General features: G+C 37.6%; 1 long non-coding RNA gene across 1 annotated transcript; it reads right to left on the bottom strand.

Moving 5' to 3' along the window:
• Positions 1–16,587: 16,587 nt before the first annotated feature.
• On the bottom strand, positions 16,588–22,142 carry LOC116773293 (uncharacterized). Its single transcript, XR_009753766.1, has 3 exons — positions 21,996–22,142; positions 20,654–20,763; positions 16,588–20,515 (listed from the first exon to the last, which is right to left on the bottom strand). It is a non-coding gene; the product is annotated as an uncharacterized LOC116773293 (long non-coding RNA).
• Positions 22,143–23,179: the final 1,037 nt, after the last annotated feature.

The following is a 23,179-nucleotide window of genomic DNA, read 5'->3' as shown; positions in this document are numbered from 1 at the left end:
CTCACCGCAAGTTAAGGTTCTCTTTCGACTATCGTATGTTGCACTCGACATTGTTACAGTTGGCTTGAATTCGTGTCCAAGTTGTTAGGGACTTTGAACATACCTGTATGTAATCGAGTCGCACCCCGCACCCCGCAACCCACTATATGTAAGAAAGTCGCTGCTCGCAATACACGCCTCGCCTTGCTCGGTGGTTCGGCTAAGTTCGGTAAAGGAAGCTTCGATGTATATTAGATAAGGCTTTACATTTTCGAAGCGGAGGTTTACTTAGGAGCTAAAATTGTGGTCGGTCTCGTATTGAGCGAGTATCGGCTGTCTCAAGGGAGGTCTTGTTTGTTCACTATTCCCGTCAGCTTCGGAGACATTTGACTCGACAAAACTCTATTCCATTATGAGTATTTGTGTATGGAATAACTTCACAATACCTCCCTGACGAACACTCGTTCAGCTGAACGCTACAGACGAATGTGGCCTCTACACGACGGTAGTACGACAGCATTCGCCTTGAATAGCACACAATGGGTAAACTAAATATATGCGCTTAAGCAGACAATAGAAATAATTACCGGGTTTTGGTGACGTGTGTGCTGTGTGCCGCTTGTGACGTTCGTCACTCGAACGAGAACAGTTGAGCGATCATTATTATACGATCTGGGAAGACTAAATACCCTCTATGCTGTGGAATTAACTCAATAGGAGATATATTCCTTGTGATTACAAGGAATTGTCGCAGCTGTACATATATTAATATAGAGAAGCTTTTTATTATCGTCGGAGAACGTAACGTCCACACTCAACACCCTTATATAAAATGGTCTAAATTAATTTGGTTTTAGAACTTCATAAATAATATAAACAAAAAAAATGTCTTTAGTTACAATGGTTGAGATGAGCATCGTTATAATGAAACAATGGTCTATGATCGGCTCTTAATGTGAGTGAAGGTGTCCGCATGCTTATTGTTTAAGACAGCGGCTTTTGGTCTGTTTTCAACGGTGGGTGCTTGCACTTACTGATTCTTTAATTTTAATAACGTTCGCTCCAATTCCCTCGCGAGCCCCAACGGAACTCGTTCTCAGGAACCTTTAATAAGTCAACATGTCAAAAATAATGATAACGATCTGTCGGTTTTAAGAATTTCGGAACTTTTTAATCATTAAGAAAGGTCTTTCTGAAGTAACCTGATTTCATGGTGTAATATTAAGCTGCTTTCCTTACTTTCTTTCAAATTACGTAAATAAATTTAAATAAGGTTTAATTATACTGTGTTTTCAAAGTGGGCTTTTTCTAAATGTGGTACTTAATGTCCGTATCTCCAAGGATTTAAGTTACAGCGTGAGGTTATTAGGACTGTGTCTCCCGAGTCTCCAGGGACGGGTCTTATGTGACAGTATTGTGTTATGTGTACTCACAGTATAACTATCCGCCCAACTATTGTACGTAGGAAACCCTAATCTCGCTATTGTTCAATCAAGCAATGCCGGTCTATTGTGAAGCGATCTACGATCTGTACATTGTAATATCCATTTGACTGAACACTTCCAGCCGGTATGTAAGGTTTTTACTTAAGATATTGAAGTCATTTTATATTAATGTTAATTTTAAGAAATTGCATTTATTTCCTTTGTTTTGCACTGCATTATCGCTGACTACCAAATTGACTGCCCTTTAGGTAGAAAAAATTGTTGTATATTTATTTCGTCTTAAAAAATATATAAAGCAATTAATTTATATGCGTGTACATATAAGAACAGATGGAGAAAGCTGTAATGACAGCCCTCATGAAGGCAATGAGGCGAAGAAATAAAAAAGTTAATGTTAAATTCCACACACACGTATGTAGATTACGGATCGAACCTCGAGGTACTTAGTGCATACAAGAGGGTGAACAACTTTAATGAACGGCATGTGACAACTAGCCACGACGAGAGACGAAGACTGACGACGAGTTACAATGACCTACGACGAGTGTAATGGACAAACAGACGATCAAATCAGTTTGTCGTTTGGGAATATGGATAGTGTCCGAGGAAGAAGTAGTTCATATTGTCATTGTTACGAACAAAGCATTAATTAAGCAATAACACTAAGCATCGTTAGCACTACGGAATGTATGTTTGTGTCATTCATATCTTTTTATTATTAGTATATAGACGTATGAGGTGTGTTCGTCGCAGCTGAGAAGTCCATAAACGGATTTCGAGATAAATTAATAAAAAACCTTTTATAAACCTAGTCTTTTCTTTTCCCAGATATTATTTTTATGTTTAGATGTAGAGGCTGATGATTCTATTTTATTAATTTCCCACTTTATACTACGAATTGGCAAACCTAAATATGAATCCTATCCAATATTGATTTTCTCTACCGATTTTCAATATTACAACATTTACTATTTGCAGATCATCGTAAACCTCGTCGTCTCATGGTACGGCCTTGAGCAAAAACTCAGCTTTCTCTGACATAAACATTCATACGAAAACAAACAGTTCAATTTTTAATAAACAAAAAATCACGTGACTTTAACCTTAATATTGTAAGCGCAGTCTCACTCCTTGAGCACGACAATCAATCGTTTAAATACTTTGATGGCGAAGTATAAACAGAACCGTTTCACAGTTTCTATGAGTCGGGTCGAGTCGTTTATGGCCAGTACTCTAATACCGTGACCACACAGGACTCGCGTCCTCTTACAGCTCGCTAATAAGGTTCATAATTGTCTAAAACATATTTTCACGAAGCTCTTCACTTTACACTTCACCGATATTTTAGCGGACTGTCGTCATCTTTGTACACGCCGTAATACACAAATAACCTTAAAGAGAACGAACCCAAAATATCTTAACGAAGGCTGCATGACACTTTTATAAAGGAAAAGACTTTTAACATAAGGATGCCTGATGTCGTTGTTGCGTTCGTCAGAATCAGAGAACAGTTTTGTATATAAGTATGTATGTTGTATTTTTTTAATTGAGTCGGGGGAACAGCAGACAAAAATATCAAAGTCTTTAGCATCAGTTTTGCGAAACAATCATTTACAATCGTTCGCCTTCAAAGTTTATTAACTTGAACGATTAATAACTACTCGAATCCATTTGAAGGCTTCTGTTAATTCCTCCTGACCTTTCATTATATATTTCTATTTTTTTGTAAGAATTTCACAATGATGAACATTTTGAAAGTGTTTGTTTTGATCACAATATATTCGCTTTTATCATCTGTGGACAATATCACTAAGGACCCAGCAGATATCGTCAGGCCGTGGAACATATCTGTTGTAATCAATTTCTTTGTCTGACGTGCAAGTATAATTGAGAAAAAATAAACTAATTACATATTTTAAAGTCCGTCGATAACACTTTCATGTAAGCCGGAAGGTTGTACAGCGGTACTTAAGTCTGGATAATTAATTTAAGCCGAGTTGGAATCAATATTTATGTTTTATAATACATGATGTATTTTACATATATCAGCACACGGCACATTAGGTCCTTTGTATAGAAGCAGTATGTTTCTAATAACATTGAAATTATTCAATAAATCGCTTTTCCGTTGTATCTGATAGCTACTAATGACAATACAATATTACAGGTTCCGTACTGCTTCGCTCGTGAGGTATTCAATTAATTAGCGTTGTAGCTAATCGTTCACAGTATGCGGTTTAATTATATTAAATTGCGAACATTATTTTGTTATTATAATACCGGTGTTGTGATTTATAAATGTCGATGTTTATGAGGGGAGACGAGAGACAGTCGGGTGTGAGTTGGTCTCGATGTGGATTTATTTATTATAAAATGTAACAATTAATTGGTACAGTTTTGATAATCTCGTAGACTGGGAGTACTAGACGTGTGTATATCACGAGGTCTATATAGTAAATAACAACAGCTGCTCCTGAGCTAATTATTTAACGGCATTCCATGTCTGCCAGCTATCAATGTGTAGTGTCGAAGTCACCCAGATTCCTTCATCTTCTTAGCTCCTGAATCTTCGTGTATGTAACAGTATTCTCAGTGTAATTAATAAAAACGAACGTGTCTCCAGTGTCCGGTCGCGTGCCGTGATCCACTCCATGCTCACTTACAAAAAAATGTTTGTCGTTGAATAATTCAAAGTCCTTTGTTAAATTGTTTGAAGATTTATTTTAACAACATAATAAGTCTACATTATTTATTACAACATTTTATACTCATCTTGTTATTTTTTCATTATTTTACTTGTAATAGGTACATGTCTCTATCGCTACATTTGGTCTGCCTAACTTTATTCCGTCTTCTTAAATCCGAAATCAAATATAAGGAAGGTAATCACAGACGTCTTCTTTTGAAGCGTTGACGGAAAACTTATGGCTGTCGACAAGAACTTGCTATTGGTAATTACTATTAGGTTTTTATTTATAAAGACATTTTATAGTTGTTCTGAGTCGATCGGTCGGACATAACCTCTAATAAGATATTTTAAGTTGTCAATAATAAAAAGTCTTCGACCTGTTCTCATTAAACTGTCGGATATTTAAAAGAGAAACTTAAGACTTTAATGCAGAACCGTTTCTTAAGCGATTTCTCATCAATCACCAAAGATTTATAACCGTGGAATTAAATACGTCATAAAATACTAAACTAATTTAAGATTTAAATAAGCTCAGTTATCTATGGAACCGGTATTTAAAGAGCATTTCGTTTACATCACTCCTCCGATCACACTCGACCTCTTATGATATTGCATCCATAAATAATAAAAGTATACGCAAACACTGTGACTGACTGTTCCGAGTGACTCGAACCATGAATTAATTCTATTTTAAATCTCAAACGAACTTCGATTTGATGAGTCTGAATATTCATTACACGATGTGATAATAATGTTTCACTGTTGCATAATGTTATCGATGTCTCAATTCGTTTATGTATTACATAGTCATAGTGCGATTCTTTCCGTTTAGTTGAGGATTTATTTTCACACGGTTACGGAAAGTTATATTTGAAAGTTGCCTAACAACAATTCCAGTATGAATAATTTAGTGAATCGATTTCGACAACCGCCTATGACCAATGGTTCAAGTTCACGAGTAATGTCCGCCGCGCGGATCCGTCGCCTCGCCGTCCATCCATCCACGGACTGTGACCGTATTCCGTTAACCCGTCTAGTTAATTTGTTGTTGTATCTCGTTGTAGTAGAACAGTGATCTTGTTATAATTCCCCGTATCAGCGCCCCCTCCCTCTCTCCCTCCCTCTCATAGAGATGGCCGTCCGTATCTGACGTGTTTTTTGTTGGTGACGGATGCGTTCCATATATCTGTGCCAATCGGCTCTTCCATCGAATGTAAAAACCAGCAGTTGTCGCGCGACACTCGCCATATCACTGAAACGATCACACTCTATTGATAACGTCCTCGCACTTCTTGCATAGCTAATACAACGATCAGTTAGATAGTTTGCTGTCTTTTAATCATTTCCAAGAACCGATGTCAGATCGAAATGACCAAAAACTCACGACGTGCCATTTAATGATTCATAGGAATTCCGTGTTAGTTCTGGAATGATTCCAATCTCTATTGTTCCTAAACCGTTCTATCTGAGGACCGCCTCGTGTCAATTAATGATTGGACCCAATTATTAGGGTTGAGGGGTTTTTTCGCGTCAGGTGTCGAGGCCGAAGATGGATTGGCTCCGATCGTCTCTTAACGACCGCCCGTACAATGTAACGGGACACTCCGTTTTTTGTTTATCTTAATTGATCAATATAAAATGACACACGATAGTCTTGTGGTTCGGATCTGTTGAAGAACAAAAAATAAAAACACAACAGAACCTGAGAGAGCGAAACAAGTGTCCGTATTCATTACGGATCATATTTTTTTCATAATTTGAAATGCATTGTGCCGCTTTAGCTTATGTTTTATTATGGATGGTATTAATTAGTTTATGTAACAGTTTATTATGTTCGTTTTAAAAACCTAACGTCCCATTGCTTTTTAGTGATCGAGGGGATCAGATGATTATAACAGAGTATTCGAACATTTTTAAAGGTAACACTATATTTAGAAACCAGATATACAAAATGTGTCAACAAATCCAGACTCGTTTTAAAAATAGAATGTAATGAGAACGCTATTACCTAAAAGGGTACGACATATATCTGGATTCGGTTGAAGCATTATCATTTGGCAAATAAATCGATTACCCCGCGTGTTGTCCCTACATAATGGCTCCACAATTACGGACCCGAGAGATAGCATCTATGAATAATGATGGTTGTGGTTTTTCTGGTCTCTGGTCCGTTGTTACCGACACAGGTTATACTATATCGAAATGTATTTCAGTAGTGCTTGGGTTCATATTTGCTCGCCTCTCTTGTAAACTCTCGCGCATCCCCTACTTAGGCATTGTTCAAGTCACCTTTGTCTGGCGAAGTACACCCGCTGAGCGGACGTGAGAATTTCGCAAATGGTAAAGTATCAGGTTAATACTTATTTATAGACACGTGCACAAATGAAATACATTTTAAAACATTTTTTGTGCCATAAGTCAGAGTTACTTCATGGAACTGTTCGAGTCGAAATTTCCCATCACTACTTTTAGATTTAATTTAATCTAGTCACTTATTCACAAAACTATTCCAGTTCGTTTATTTTTTCAATCTTGTGTATTTGTGTTAAAATCTTGTCACAGGTTAAAATGATATGTTTTGTTCCTTACTATATGAATGAATAAGATCGAGGAACGCTTACGAAAAGAAAAATCACTTATATACTGTAACGAACATTGTTACAGACGTTTCTTTGAATATATAAAACCAGTAATCGTTATTGCGTAACCCCTACAGCTGTTTAACACACGTACATGTGTTTTTATTATCAATTTATCAATTAATTATAATCAATCTAATAAACTAACAGAAGCGGATGAAAGCCTTTGAAGAGGCCCTCATTAATTAGGCTAATTCGCTTATCGTGTTATACGTGTTCATGAAATTAATTGTACATACATAAAAGTGAAAACAGTAAGGATATAATATAGAATCGTTTATTATAAGTATAAATTCAGTTAAATTATGATTAATTCATTTTTATTTATTAATATTAAATTATTATGACTATAAAAACAAACGCGTGCGACCATCGTTTCTGTTCATTATACCGAGCCCTTGTGTAGAGTTCACTTCATTATAACAATTTCTTATACTTCACTCATTGATTACTTAATATTTATTCTTTTAATGAAGGTGTCATCGTGTACACCGCTCTCAGCTCTCTCTCTCTCTTTCTACTCTCATCGTCGTCTCCCTGATGCTATGCAGCGTCACGTCCTCCCTCAGCCCTCATTCGCACTCCTCCGCTGAACACGTGACACTCACTAATGAGATTTACCGAACAACACACTCACAGGCCCGCTGTCGAGGTCTGGTAATGGGCCGCCGCCGACTGTGTAACTCTCCCCATTTATAAACGAATTGCGAATTGAAAGGAGTCTTTATGGAAAGATAAAAACATTCCTGATGGAACTTTAGTAGTGACAGGAACCTTCGTTTGTGATACGAGACCAGGTCGGTACAACTAAACCTTACAAACTGCTTATTATAATCGAGTCGCGAACATTATTTATTGTATGTATTTCATATCATTTAACCGTCTTTGAGTAAGTAGGATGTATATATATTTTGTGGTATGTAACAGAAACGCTCATAAATCCTACAAGAGTGAACACATTATTCATTCTCTTCAGTTCATTTTAAACTCAGTTTCACACAGGTTTTGATAACATCGGATTAAAGATTCAGAAAGCGGAAACTGAGTCGCACTACAACAATACACACGCCTCTATACTCTGGAAGAAGCTAAAAATGTATTGCATGTTAACAGATTTCAATTACTCTTTTAATTACATATTTTTGATCATAATTGTAACTGTTACATCTAACGAAGAGGCTTGCTCTCTTATTATAAGATGAAAGAGGGGTTCGGCCGCCATTTCTTTCGCCAAAACGATATTTCCCATTACCCGCGTTCAAGGGCCACCCATACAGTACTCCGATAATTTTACATCTTACTACTAAACGAAATTCAACCTACTTACTAACAAATTACGACATGTTTCAGCTCGCTCCTTGATGTTTATGGATTTCGCTAGAACTTATAGATTATCTGCGACGCCTTCGAAGCAAGCTGTTTGCTTAGGATACAATTAAAAAAAACTCTGAAATACACGGGAAGAGTAAGGGATGGCCTCTGTGTGTGTGTATGTGTTTCTGAGCATGACTGTGTGTGTATCTCTATCTGTGTGTATGTGTGAGTGTGTGTGTGTGTGTGTGTGTGTGTGTGTGTGTGTGTGTGTGTGTGTGTGTGTGTGCGTGTGTGCGTGTGTGTGTGTGTGTGTGTGTGTGTGGTGAAACATGATCTCTCTAATGGTCCCTGTTATTGACAATTGTCTGTTTCAGAAGTAAACAGTTTAGAAACCACAGTCACGCTTCACTTCATTTTAAGTTGCGGCCGAAGTTTGAGTTGGAAATACAATACGAATTTGATAATAACAAAAACTAACCTTAGAAATAAAATATAACATTTTATTAACATCACCATTCGAAGAACACTGGCATGACCTCGGCCAGGTACCCCTAAGACATTTAATAAGAGTAGCACATGTGTGTAGTCACATGTAAATAATAAGTACACATTCAAACATTATGTTAAAGTTACAAAATGGCAAGAACTAACCTCAGTCCGTTATTTGGATGTTTCTTATCGAAACCTTTAAATTAGTATCCGTATCATCGACGTACCGAATAACTCGTCGTTGCGTTAGCTAGTGTGACGTCACAAATGTAAATACATTTGAACTACAGATATATAAATATAGAGGAAATAAATGGTCTGAGATGCTGAACAAAAATTATTTTAAATGTATAGCGTCACTTATATTATGATGACGGCCATAAATTAAAGAAATGTATTGCATCAAAGAAATAATGAAACGGTGCAGTAATTAAATAGAAATATTAATGGTAATGTATGATGCAAAAAAAATATTATTTTTGTGAATATAATAAGACGAGATGGGTTTAAGATTTGAATATAAAAATTAATAGCGAAGGTCTGCAATAAGTAAATAAGTGATGGTGATTGTAACAGTTTCAGTAATTATCTGTTATTAAAACCGACACACACTCATTATAAACATGTAATTAGGAGCCAGAGTAACTGTACCTCGGCATAGAGTGTAGGATTCATAGAGCAGCGAGTGAATGCGATTTATAATACCTACTTAAGAACGAATTTATTTGTAGAGCGACTAGCCTCATAGCAACTTTAACATGCGACCGAATCTGCTCCGAGACTAACATGTTGTGATCATGTTGAAAAACTTGGTGAATAACATTTCATGTGGGTTTTTATTTATATTAAACGGAAATCATTTATTTTATTAATTGCTTCGTTGGAAAATATATAAATCAGAACGCTACAAAAGTAGAGAGAAGTTTCAAATTGTTATAACCCGACAAATCCTTCACAGTAATTAGTTCTGCATGTGATCTTACAATTCTTTCATAAAAATATTCAATCGTGATCACTACCTCAAAAAGAAGTTTAATTAATGAGGTCTTTTAAAAAGTTACGTCCACTAAAATAAAGATATGATTCACTTTTGTTGAGTTTGCAAAGAATAATATGTGAAGTGAAGGAGCTAACGAGGAAAATAAAACAAAGTTACTGGGAAAATACAAGAAAACGTGGACTCGACGATGGATAATAATGTGACGAATGATGGAATATATATCAGACAAAAAACATCCGCTGTCCCTCGACAGATTGACGAGAATCTTAAGCATAGGATACATGGTACGGGAACCTTCGATATAGCATTTTAAAATTATTTACTTTATACTTTCTTTACAAAAGAAGTAGAACTGTCTTCGGAGACTGCGGTTATTAAGCTCATTTTTAATATCCGGATGGTCTTCGGAGGTGGAAGTTTACTCGAGATGAATTTAAAAGTGATTAAAGCGAACGGCAATCGGCTTCGACCAAACAGAAATAAACTTTAGACGCGTCTGAATATTTGTTGTTTTATATTTACGAGAGACACAGTTCAATAATAACAATATGTTTAATGAAATGATATAACACAAGCCAGAATCGAATATATATGACGACATTTCATGTGTCTAAAATGGTTTCGTATGTAAGCCTTGTTAAACTCATTAGGGGAACAGAAGGTCAAAAAGTATTTTTAACCCATTTGATATTTATATATATTATTTATATATGTATGTATGTTAGAGTCACGCCGCTCGTGATTTAAACTATAAATCAATTAAATCGTTTGATACGAGATGAAATTCGTGACAGCATCCGCAGCTAATGTTGTTTACGGCTCTCGATGACGTCATCGTCCGTTATGTAGGAATTAATTCCACTTTGACGGGAACCGGCGTCAACGTGAACGTGTTATCATTTAAACTCTGTAAGGAATCTGAGAAGTTATTTACTGTACAGGCTTATCATAGTAGGTATATGACATTTACAAAGTTAAATGTTGTAGTAGCAAATATAGGCTAGTGTGTGAAGACTTTAGCTTTGTTTCTTAATTATTTCTGTCTTTTCAAATCTCGATCTCTTTCTGTGAATCCACTCCTCAAAATCCTCTATCTACAGAAAGCGTGTGTGGCGTATTTGACCTGATATGATATTAAACGATTAAAGTCTATGTGGAGTTCTGCTTAGAACAAATTTCTGTCGCTGGAGAAAATCCGTAAGACTTTAGACTTTAGAGCATCAAAATTATTCTTCAGGACTACATCGCTTAGAATGGTCTCGAAAAAAAATAATAAAAAGACTTTATTTCAAAAAAATTATTTGAAATATTTCTCAAAGAGTTATTTCATTAAATATTCGTATTGCTAAAGTGGCAACATTGATCCCGTCTAGTCCGCCGCCCCGGTTGTCTCGGCATGTCGTTTGTGGGAAGCCAACACACTACTAACTACTTGAAAAATGACGTGCAAAATTTCAGTCCGAAAAATATAATATAAAGAGTACACTTTGAGATAATTATGTATTAATCCAGTGACACTTATAAAATATTAGAAATCCATGATTTCAGTTTACGCTCGTGTACCTACATTGAAAAGAAATAGAAGCGTACGTACATTTACAATATAAAGTCAGAGTATCTCCGGGTGACAGGTCGGTTTAGCTTTAGCATTACTGTTTTCAAAATAATTATAATTTTATGATATAAATATAAAACTTATGTGCGTCAAGCACTTTATGAACATTGTCTTTAAAATTGTTTTTAAGGTCACGATATTAACTTTGGCGACAAAACCTCTCAGTTCTTTTCGTTGTCGAGTCAGATGAGGTACTTTAGACAAGGTATTTCTTGTTGTATTGTGCGGGTTGTGTCAAGTAAAATACTTACGCTTTCGTAATCTATCATTATCAGTAATGTCCAGGTACAGATATTTTTTTAAACAGCGAAAAAACTGAAACTGTATTATGTATTGTATTCTCTCCTAAGATTTCTGTATCTATTTCACCATCTGCAAGTAAAAGGTTTCTCCCAGCCAATACAAGTTTCATTACAAAAATATTAAATAGAGAACTAATGTTATAATAATTTGGTGCCATTGATATCTACAATTATAATAAGCGGCGGTCCGAGTACTGGAAGGAACTGCTTCGTTAGATTTAACTATGTCTAAGAAGTCTAGTAGAAGACATATCTTTATACTTAGTCGGGTAAATTGGTTTTGTTGGTTCTCAGTCAGAGAGTATCTGGAATAAATTAATTTTCATCTCACACAAAGACCAATGTAAAGTAATAACTAAAAATAGTTTTTGCGATGTTTATAATAACGTTAGTTTTCTTGTTTTCTTCTCACAAATTTTATTCACATTCTAATAGACAATGAAGTGGAAAATAATTATAACATCGATATTACTCTCGGTCTTTTGAAAGTGAAGTAATATTTTATTAGGAATATTTAATGAAATTCGGGAAGATATACAAAACAGTCAAACAATTACTAAACAAAAGTCAACAGGTTTTAAAAATGAAGTATAACATACACTACTAGACCTGGTGAATATAAATGCCCTGACTCGATTTACCTCTTTTATACCATAGTGACTGTATTAAAAATAACGTTTATTTATTTTTTGGTCGTTTTTCGTCGTCCCAGCTGGCTGCTGTCCTTCGGGCTGGTGTAAGTTTCCTCTTGAACTGCATTCACTTACTTAAATGTAATCAATGACATAATCATAACTGCTCCTAAATTATATATTACTCGAATAAATCATATTTGTATTAGATTATATGTTTACAGCCGCCCGTTCTGTAAGCTGTGATAATAAATCAAACTAATACGACCATCAAACACGATGTACGTCATTCCCACATTATAATAAGCGAGAACCCAGACTGTTAAGCACAAGTTAACTCAAATAATCAGTATACAATGTACAGTATTAAAGAACAGCCGAGACTCCTCGTATTGTATGAGTATTGTTCCGCGGCTGAGACACATTCACCGACATTCATTCATGTGTAGTATAAAAAGCGTTATAATGAACAATTAGCCAATCGCATATCGACGAGCCGATTAGAGTTTTTGTTCGCACACTACGCCCAGACCTAGTTATGACCGACGAAGGACTCTGAATCCTATTCCGTGTCTGTTTAGATTCATAATACGATATACGCGAGGAGGTAAATGCTCCGTGTGGTCTCCGGCCGGCGTTCCATGACTGTTTCAAACCGGAGCAGTTCCCGGCAACCTGATGGTTATCTCTTATCTCAGAATACTTTATTGTATTCGATGGAACAGCCTTACTTAATGCTCTCTTTACAATCTCCCTTCTGTTTCGAACGACTGTCGCAGCAGTAATCATAAAAACCCACGGTGTAGAAGTAATCTGCCATCGATTTAACCGAACTGAGTTATTGTTCAAGGAGGGTCACAAACAGACTACGCGACTCTTCTCGATGTGGTGATAAGGCTACTTTTAGTTTTTTTAACCGGTTATATTAGTAAAGCTAGTTGTTGATGTCTGTAACTCGTATATCTGTCAGTTTTAAATGTCGTGATGCATGTATGTTATCGCTACATATGATGGAAGTATCGCGTCACGGGTGGAATGCTTAATATGTTGTTGAAGACGAATCTCTCTCTCTCTCTCTCTCTCTCTCTCTCTCTCTCTCTCTCTATTCCCTCGTGCGTGCCTGACGCTTAATGCAATTAGTTTCCAATTAGCGATTATTTCTTAACCGAATCGACAACAATCGAATCGTTCATATTTTTCATCCGCGTTTCATACAACGCCACGATGCATTCGTTTAACAACCATTTGAATTTAAATAACTTGAACACAATGTTAATAATCTGCCGAATTCCAACTCGTTACATTAAATCGAGACGAGCGTGTTCAGTGCGCTGTGCGAGTCATCTCTCGTGTATAGGGTGTTGCTAAGCTGTATCGACACACGATCACGGTCAGAATTAAACATGAATGTTCTAGTTTACTCGAAGTCACTAAAGTTCCATGTGAGTTCCCCGGGCGCGGGAGACTGTGTACTTGTCTTGTCTTTTCAAATATTGTTTAATGTTCTATTGACCTCGGATCGTGTCACATTAACCATTATCACGTTGAAGACAAGCTGCCATAGTTATGTTATATATACGGCGTTACTATTATTTTCAATATATTTCCTGTAACAACACTCCGCCCACATCCGTCCTCGGCGTCGATCGTTTCACTACATTAATACATTATTAATGATTTAATAAGGTCTCGTATAAAACAACAGGACCTTTATATGACGAGATGTCTGTCGGACTGTAAGGAACAGTCGGTAGCCGGCTCACAGCCGAGCGGCTTGAGCGGTAGTATCATAGAATGTATGTTTGTCGACCTTCGCTGATATCACATATATTATAATAGTGCAGTATATTGTTGATTGAACGCACTTAACGTAACTCGTGTTCGGAATCGATCGATTTATTTCAGTATCCATTGACACTTCTTGATTAATAGTGACGTCAGCGCGTGTGTGTTGTCAGCTGCCCGCGATAAATCTGATACTGCATGAGAGTACGGCAATGTGAACCTTATTGTATGTACAGTAAAATCAAAATCGCACGATCGACGCCAGTTCGGATGTTCAGCGTGTTGAAGATAATATCTGTCGTTGAGCCGCGCGTGTGTAGCGAATGCAGCGTGGCTGAATATTAGCAACGGAGCAACAGTCTTTGAAGGATAAAGAAAGTAGAGACGGCTCGTGTTCATTATAAAAAATACAATAAAATCGAATACTAGTGGAGTTCTGAGAAGAGCCGCGAAGACCATCGACGATAGCATCAATTGGAGCTGGGGCCGCCGCACACGGCCGGCTCGTGTCTAGGACTGTGTAGTGTCTTAAGAGGGTCTCGTTGAGTTCTGTTATACAACCTAAGCGTGTGCAAGTTTTCCAACTTATATTACAGTCGGTACCAAATCAAGAGCAGTAGTTTTCTGTACCCTTATATTATATGGTCAAGATTGAACTTTATCTGGTTACGACTAGGTCGAATTTCTCCTGTCCGCTGTCGCGAGCCAAACTTTGCCTCAAACGATCTTCGAGTCTACCTTAATAGCAATAGAGTCCCTTTCGGGTTGTGTCGGATTCGCAGCGCCGGATATCCCGCAGATGTTCTAAGTATTGAGAAACATGAATTACTAGTTAAATGTAAAAGATGTCGTGTGTCTGTCACACTGTAATGTACTCACAGTGGTGAAGGAGGGGGGTGGGGGGGGGGGCGACTAGTGGGTGAGAGAGATTGACACAAAAATAATACTTTGTGTAATAACATTGTCACTGAAGACTTTGTGGGAAGGATTCAAACTGCCGGTGAATGTATTCCCTGACACTAATATAGTGTGTGTCTGTGTAAGTTAATCTCGTTTGATAGTGTGACAGCGAAGGCCGTAAGACGGGCGGACGCTCCCAGCTTCATATGGCTTTCATAAAACTATTACAATGAAGCCTTACAGCGGACGTGTGTCTAACTCTACATAACATACTACATGGAACCCAACACGAGGCCGGGACATGGACTCGCTAGTCGCTCCTCAACCGGGGAAATATTAAAGTTTCATTTTCATGAATATCGGAACAGTATAAGAGCCCCTGTCCCTTGTCGGTGCGAGCGAAAGCGAGTGCTCACTGTGTCGTATAGGCGAGTCCTCACTCACTCACCCACTTACTCACATCGCAACAAACTCAATGCTTCTTATAATATCTTGATATTTAATCCACATGTTGTCTCACATCTGGAATACGATAGTCACTCACACACAATTTTAAACCTTAAGCACTCCAAAATACGGTACGTTTTATGATCTACCCTCTAACAGGGATCGCTTCGATCCTTAAAATTGTATGTCTATTAGATATCTGAAAATTTTCAGTGACCGGGAGATGAGATGCGAGAGGCGAGAAGATAGAGGAGAGTCGGTTACGAAGAACGGGATTTCTGAAGAAGAACCACTCTGTAGTGAATACTGTTTGTTTATTGTGAGGCGGTGATATGCATCAAGAACAAGTCATTGATCAATCAAATTCTGTGGAAGAAAAAATAAACATAGAATAAATAAAAAACAATTGTCATTCTTCGAAACATCAAGTTGAAAGAGTTAGTTTATAGTCTTATGTTTGTTGAACATGTCCTTGTCCGTAGCCTCCACGAACTGGTCTCCTAGAGAGATCATGTCCGGCCGATCATTACAGTCCTTTCATATATGTTATACCTAATCCATTGGAACGACAATGCTATATTAACATATGTACATGTTCTAACGATCCGTCTGTCCGTCACCACCTATCGTCTTCTAAGTCTCGTTAACTTCTATTCCTAGTTTCTGTGGAGTTTTTTTTTCGTCACTCGTTCCGCTTCGTCGTTGCTATTTACCGAGTTCCTGATACGAATATTGAGTAGTACCATTAATGTTGTAGACTGTGGTTAGTGTGACATATGTACGGTGGAGTGAAAGCTGTCGTCTATAAAGGCAAGGAAATGATAAGGAATATATCGTATTATATAGTGTGTAGTGTGGCCGAATCTCGCCGGCCTAAGGTCCTCGTTCGTAGAGTCTTCGTCCTGCCCGCTGCCGGCCAGCACTCCGCTGTCAACTATTGGGATACAAAAATACCGATAGCATACAATTTATTTTTTATTGTCGTCGCGAGAAATGTACTTGTAGTTCGTTAATGTAACTTAATTGGCAATTCGAGCGCGGAGTCACGCCTCGCCGTGGTCGTCGCTCGTCAGCTGTCATACAGTGCTCCGGGTTAGTTTAAACCTTATTTCGCGGAGTTAAGGATGCTGCGGGATGCACGGGTTCACGATCAGTAATGGCTTCCTCAATAAACGACGGCCGTCACGAGCCAGTGACAACAGACTGCGGTTTAGGTTCATCGTGACGGCATTTCAGAAAACGGTTCACTATTAGGACATTAATGAAATACCACATTATAAAAATTTTAAATAATAATTATTCGGAAGAAGTAATCAAATTTGCTTAAAGCGATAACAGTTCCTTCTATTTATATGAAAAGTAAATAAGGCATGAACGACACGCGCTGTACGTGTCTCTGTATTGTTATGAGTCTGCCGACTGAAGTGTCTTAAAGTACATTTTTTCTCTACTATTTTAGTTTCTATAGCCTATTTATCAATAACGATTTTGAGAAGGACCTACAGCTCGGAGTCATGTCTGAGAGTGTAGTGAGACTCTCACTGTACAGTGCCTCATTATTATTCTTAATACCACAATCGGAACCTTTAACAAATATCGTAAGGATGATACATAGAGGTGGTGGTGGTGGTGGTGGAGAGGTCTGTATCTGAGCGATGTTGTAATAAACTAGAATCTTAGTAACCATTCCTCGTCGATTCATTTCTGGCCGCGATTATGAACACAACATTGGACGTGGTCGCGGCGCGGAATATGTTGTTTGATATATTTCATCAACAGAGTCCTCGCATTCATAACGTGTCGAGTAACGAGTTCGACAATTTAAACGACTGTATTACATGAACTTATGTATTTATTATGTGTGATGTATTTATTACTTCATATTTTTTCGGCAAGTGTTTTCTATATACTAGTTGAACGAAGTGGCCTCGGTTGTTCCAGGAGGCCTTTCTGAGAGAGTTCCACCTCCCCGTAACCCTCCCCCTCGACTGTTATCGGTCACTGATCGCTTATCAAGCGCTATGTAAATGTGATATGTTTATTTGTACAATTACTCAATTCTTCCTACGATTTCACTGTGCCTATTAAAGGCAGTAATTTTTCCCACGTTTAAGATATTCTTAAAACGTCACCGAGACAAACTCAATAAAAAGTAAACTCTCTGTTTTATGTACATTGGCTGAGTGTTATAACTGTAGACAATAGTGTTTAATTTTTATTAATAGATCTTTCCTTATAATGTTGCATCTTATAATTGACGATCTTTCTATTTCGTGGAAGCTTCGACTATAAAAGCCACATCCAGTCGTGGGTGATGCCGCGTGCGAGAGCTGTTTCGATAGAGCAAAAGGCGTAACACAAATAAAGATGATAAGCCGGGTTCCGTACTCGATATGGCGGGTATAAACACACACACACACACACATATATATACACACATACCCAGGTACGGGTTTCTGTTCATCTTTCATGAATGTTTAACAAACAGGTAAAGCGTTTTAAAGACACTTAGCAGAACAAATATGGATTTAGTATTTCGTCACCTCAATACGACTTTAATACTTAGACCTGTAATTCGCTGGAAAGAATATTCTCTTAATAACAATCGTAGAGGTATTAGAAAGCACGAAGACGATGCTGTCATTTGTAATCAAAAATTATATCCGAGAGCAAGTTAGGACGTACAAAACAGGAACTGTAACTATTACAGCACATTACGGAGCCAGCTATAGCACGCCAAATAATCTGCAGTTAAATCGTAGCAGCATTTGGGAACTGGCGCTATAGTTTTCGTTTTATCGCCGCCACCGCCCACTGACGTCACTCGCAGCCCAAAAAACAAAACACGTTAGGATAAAACACACTCCGCAGTACGCCCACAGCTCGCGGCCCACAACCCACCACACTCCCAGATTGTTTAAGGTCAACCTTGACAACAATACTGTACAAACTATTCATGACATTTGTATTGTAAAACTTATTATTATTTCCAAATATTCCGTTTTTCTTTTTGTTGAAATCCGTTTGTCCTATAGTTAATGTTTGTGCGTAACCGAATCATCTCTAGTAAATACATAGACATAATTAGCATCATAGACTTAAAAGATCTTTCGATTTGCCATTTTCAACATAGCCAGGGAGTGTTTATTTCAAACCTTCGTATTATAACGTTTTAGTAACGTTTTTAGAATGAATCTTGGGTTGATATGTTTCCTTCACAATATCATTGTTAAGTCACCTTACATCATTTGCTCACGATATATCGGTCATTCTTTCCACCAGTCGAGCGAGTCGCCCTCCCTCTTGTACTATTTTCCTACAACCTCTATTCAGTGAATTCAAAATAGGGGATTATTTAATCGAAGCCTTTAAATTTGGTTACAAGTCACGGAACGTTCCAGCTCGGTGGGGATTGAGATTTAGGGTCATCGAATTATATGAGATGTGACAGCGGACAGCGTCGTGTCAGGAGGAGGAGCGCCGGGATTAGACGATACCATTGAATTATATAGAGGGGCTTACCATCCGCCAAGGTCTGCGGCCCCTTACACTCGGATAACTCGAATGTTGCTAACACATTACACAAGCGTCGTAACCGGATCCCGAGCACATTTTCACTAGACCGAGCTTATCTGATTATCGACAAGACATTAAACGTCCGGCGATTTATAACGATCTGTCAACGCGATCTCGATCGTGTAGCGTCACGTAACAGACGTCATAACAATATATATATGTAGATGTACCTACTCGAACAATTGTCAGTCTAAATATTATGCTTGGATATTTTGAGGTTCTTTAAATTAGAAACGTAAGTCAAAGGTTTTTTATAAAAAGTTTGTGGTAGCCAATGTTTCATATCCGTAGAGCAGCTTCTCGACATAAATCTACACAACCACATATAAATAATATCAAAGTAACCGGGGCAATAAACATTTAACTAAGCGTGTAATATAATCCGTCATTCAAATGTACAGATCAATTATTGTGAAACGAATGCACCGCTCAGCTTGCAAGCGGAGAGTCGAAATGAAGTCCGGAGCGATTCATCGAAGGATTCCATTTAAACGCATTTATAGATAGACGCACACAGTCAAGAGAGAGCTGATTCCTGTTGAGACGACATGCAAGGAGCGGACAAAGCTGTGAAGATAGAAACAGACATCTGGATAAATAAATCATGACGTGAGTAACAGGTATAGGCTCGCTAGGCTGGCTGGAGACGGGCCGAATAATGGTCCAACTGAAATTACGACGGGCCTTCATTTGTAGGCGGAGTGAGTTGTCGGCGAGTTCTGTACATACAAAATTGATGCAGTTTTCTCTTTTTATTGGTTCTCATTACATTAAACACGTTAACGGAAAGAAGAATAACATTGTGTTAAATATAAACAAGGACGTGACCGTTCCAGTTACAATTAACATATTCGATAAATCCGTTACAATGCTCATACAGTCGGTGAATGCCTTGGAAGAACCTCGAAATCATTTTGTATTTCGTTACATCAACAAACAAATATTGTCATCATAATCGTTAACTGCCTGAACGTTAATCACACACAACATCTCCGCACCGTATCATAGGAATATGAATTCTTCTTACAACTTCGGCTGGACCGCGAACATTCTCTTAATACACGACCATATAAATGAAAACATCCTTTATGTTGTAAAATAACTTATAAGAACCACGGTTCAAAGTGTTGTTAGCGTCTGTTCTTCCTCTGTCGTTTTGTCACGCTCGGACCAGAAGGTTTATATTATTGGTCTCAGTATGTGTAAGTTCCATCATCGTCATATCTCTTCGACTCCGCCGGTCTTTCATTCATTGCCATTTTATTAATTGGCAATGAGCGCCTCGAGCACAACACGCAATAGATGAATAAGTCGATGGAAATTTTATACCTTACACTTTATTTAATGGTCTCTCATAGTACACGTGTCACTATGGAACTATATCATTAGACGATGTGTTCGATTCTGTAGTTTATAGAATTAACTTTAATATGAAAGTGAACTGTCATCCTCAGCGTGGAGTGCTATAGGTATGTAATAATCATTCCTGTTCTACATCGATCGTTAGCAACACCCTCTAGTGATACAATATGATCCCGGCGAGACTGAACAAGTTTCCTCCTTTGAATGGAGCCAGTCTGTGATAAGCACTCCCCCCCCGTACCAGACCACCCCCATACCCTCACGCGTCCGCTCTCCTGATAACAATGAGCGATCTTCCGCTGTCACGTGGAACTTTTTTTTATTGAAAAACTGGCGTCCTGCTGTAAGACAAACAGGATGACAAATAATATGATGATAATCTTAATATTATTTCAATAAACAATAAAACTATTGGAATGGATAAATAAAATTCTTATTCCAATCACGGAACGCAACATATAGACAATCGACATACAGACCAACTGCAAAGCCATGATATGAAAGGCGAGAGATGTGCCCGGACGAGCGGCTCCAGGCTCGTATATTACTAAATTAGCCTGCATGGGGTGCTCGGATCTCAGCGTGCGATCTGGGGAACAAAAAATATTACCAAAATAACGAATCCTGTGCTGTCGTTCGTCCTTAAGTAGTTCGTTCCAGTTTTGGTTCGTTTGACCTAAATTAATGTTGCAGTGTGAGTGGTATTAACTTTCGAATTAGAATATGTCAGTCTTTCCGTCCAAGGCGAATCGAAAAACAAAGTTTATTTTAAATATTGAACATGTGGATTTCACATCTAGATGATTTTGGAATCGTATTTTTAAAAAAATCCCCGTATGTAAGTGCGGGGTTTGCAGAGAAGCTCGACCACTAATCATCTGAAACTGAAGTATCCAGATCCACACCATCAGAGCAGTCGTGTTACTGTCACTAACAAACCTGAACAACGACTGCCATATGTAGAACTACATCCGGAGAGATACATGAGAATGGGAGCTCTCACCGCGCGATAAAAAGAAGGGTCTACATTAAAAGATGTGGCCCGTCCGACGGGAAACGTCTGGATGACTTTGTTTTAAAAAAGAAAACTATGTAATGTTTGTCTTAATAAAAGTGTAATACATATATTTTAAATAACAATTACTTTTTAGTTTCTCAACTTACGTAACCTGTTTTGGTAAGCGCAAACAAAACAAAACCGACACAGCGCGGAAAATAATGTACTGTTTTGATGATAAGTCTGAAGTGTGTTCATACATACGGACATACAGATATACAGACGCACATCATAGTACATGTATGGAGGTCAATTGTATTGATGATATTATGATCGCCCACAGAACTGGCTCTTGATGTGAAGCTGTCACACATAAATCACAAAACACAAGCCGGGACATGGACACAAGCAAACAAAGACGAATACGTTCTGAATATATACACATAATATTATGTGAGGAGACCGATAAATATTAATAGTTACAAGAGAATTGAAGAATTCACTCCATTAATGAGGTGATGACTTTGAACAGATTCGCCATTTATTATTCTAAAAGAAGACTCCGACGTCAAAGTTAACTTCTTTATTGAATTAAATGCCTCCGTCGGTATCAGGACAGATGGGATTAGGTGAACAGCAGCCCCTTCATCTATATCAATACTTTTCCTATTTTTCGATTTTGCTCGCATAATTCTGAATTAAAAGTATAAATTTAACCGAGATAATCTAAAATATATAAAGTTGGCTCAATGGTGAAAAGTTCCGAGTGAAAATCAATATGAACGTGGTTGGAACGACAAAGTTGTACTAAAAATGTATCTCACTTTTATAATGTATAATAATTTGTAAAAGTCACAAACACGTTAATCGTAGCTGCGTATGAGTTCCGCTAACGGGAAGGAAGTGTTCATAGTACCGAGCGACCGAGCGAGCGAGTCGAATGTCACTCTACTCCACACTAATTGCCAGGAAGTCTGAACTCCAATATTATTTAAAACAATAATAATGTCATTAAGTTGTTTTTGTCTGCGGTTTGACAATATCAGAAGCTGACTGATAAAATTATGCTCTAATTAAGAAACGGGCCACGACACCGACACGACTCTCATGACATACGAGTACATGTTAGAGAAAAATACTAATAGCTCTGTAGTCAGCTCTGAATGAAAAAGAAATCTGTGCGAGCTTGTTCTCAATACGACTCTTTGCTGGACGCTCTCTTTGAGATGATAATTTTATTATACACAGTTGTATAATTGTTTTTATTTCCGATACAACCCGGGACAGCTCCTGCAAACTCATGCGTTGTTTGCTTTTCGTTACTCGCAGATTATCGATGACTGAGTTAGTCCTTATTCTGTGTGCTTATGTAAACAACACATTATAATTATATTACTTGTTATACGTCTGTCGTGCTGTCTGTATTATCGTTTTACATTCGTTTGAGTGTAAACACCGTCAGCCTGATCTGCGGTGGTGAGACGAGACGTTCTGCAGATGTATGGAAAGGGTTGTTCTTACAGTGATCCGGTGAAGATGTAGCTGATAGAGAAAATCTCAGAGAACAGGATCTTAGAGATCTTAAAACTTTGACATCTTTGGTTCTTGTATTGAGTAGATATTAAAATTCCGCAGAGACAATTAAATACAGTTGCATATATTAACGTGACAAACATAGTCGGATATTAAAATACATTAAAATATAAACTTCGGAGATGCTCTGCTGGAAGTCGATGTGTAAACCTCGGCCGCGAATCAGCGATGCAGTCTGAGGTCGAGCATACTACGAGAACATCTTTGAAATGTTAATCTGGTTTTAAAAATTCTTTACCGCTTTTTATAACAGAAGGTTACGATGTGCCTAGACTATAAATAATACGAACGATTGTATGTGGGTGAGTGTGTTCGTATGTGTTTCTGTGGAACTATGTGTGTGTGTGTTGCTTAAAACTTAATATTTTATATATTCGAATATGTTATTATAACTTACTTTATTTATGTTATGTTA

This window comes from Danaus plexippus, assembly GCF_018135715.1.
Source record: "Danaus plexippus chromosome 18 unlocalized genomic scaffold, MEX_DaPlex mxdp_35, whole genome shotgun sequence".
Classification (NCBI taxonomy): domain Eukaryota; kingdom Metazoa; phylum Arthropoda; class Insecta; order Lepidoptera; family Nymphalidae; genus Danaus; species Danaus plexippus.
This window is presented reverse-complemented; position numbering and strand designations above follow the sequence as displayed.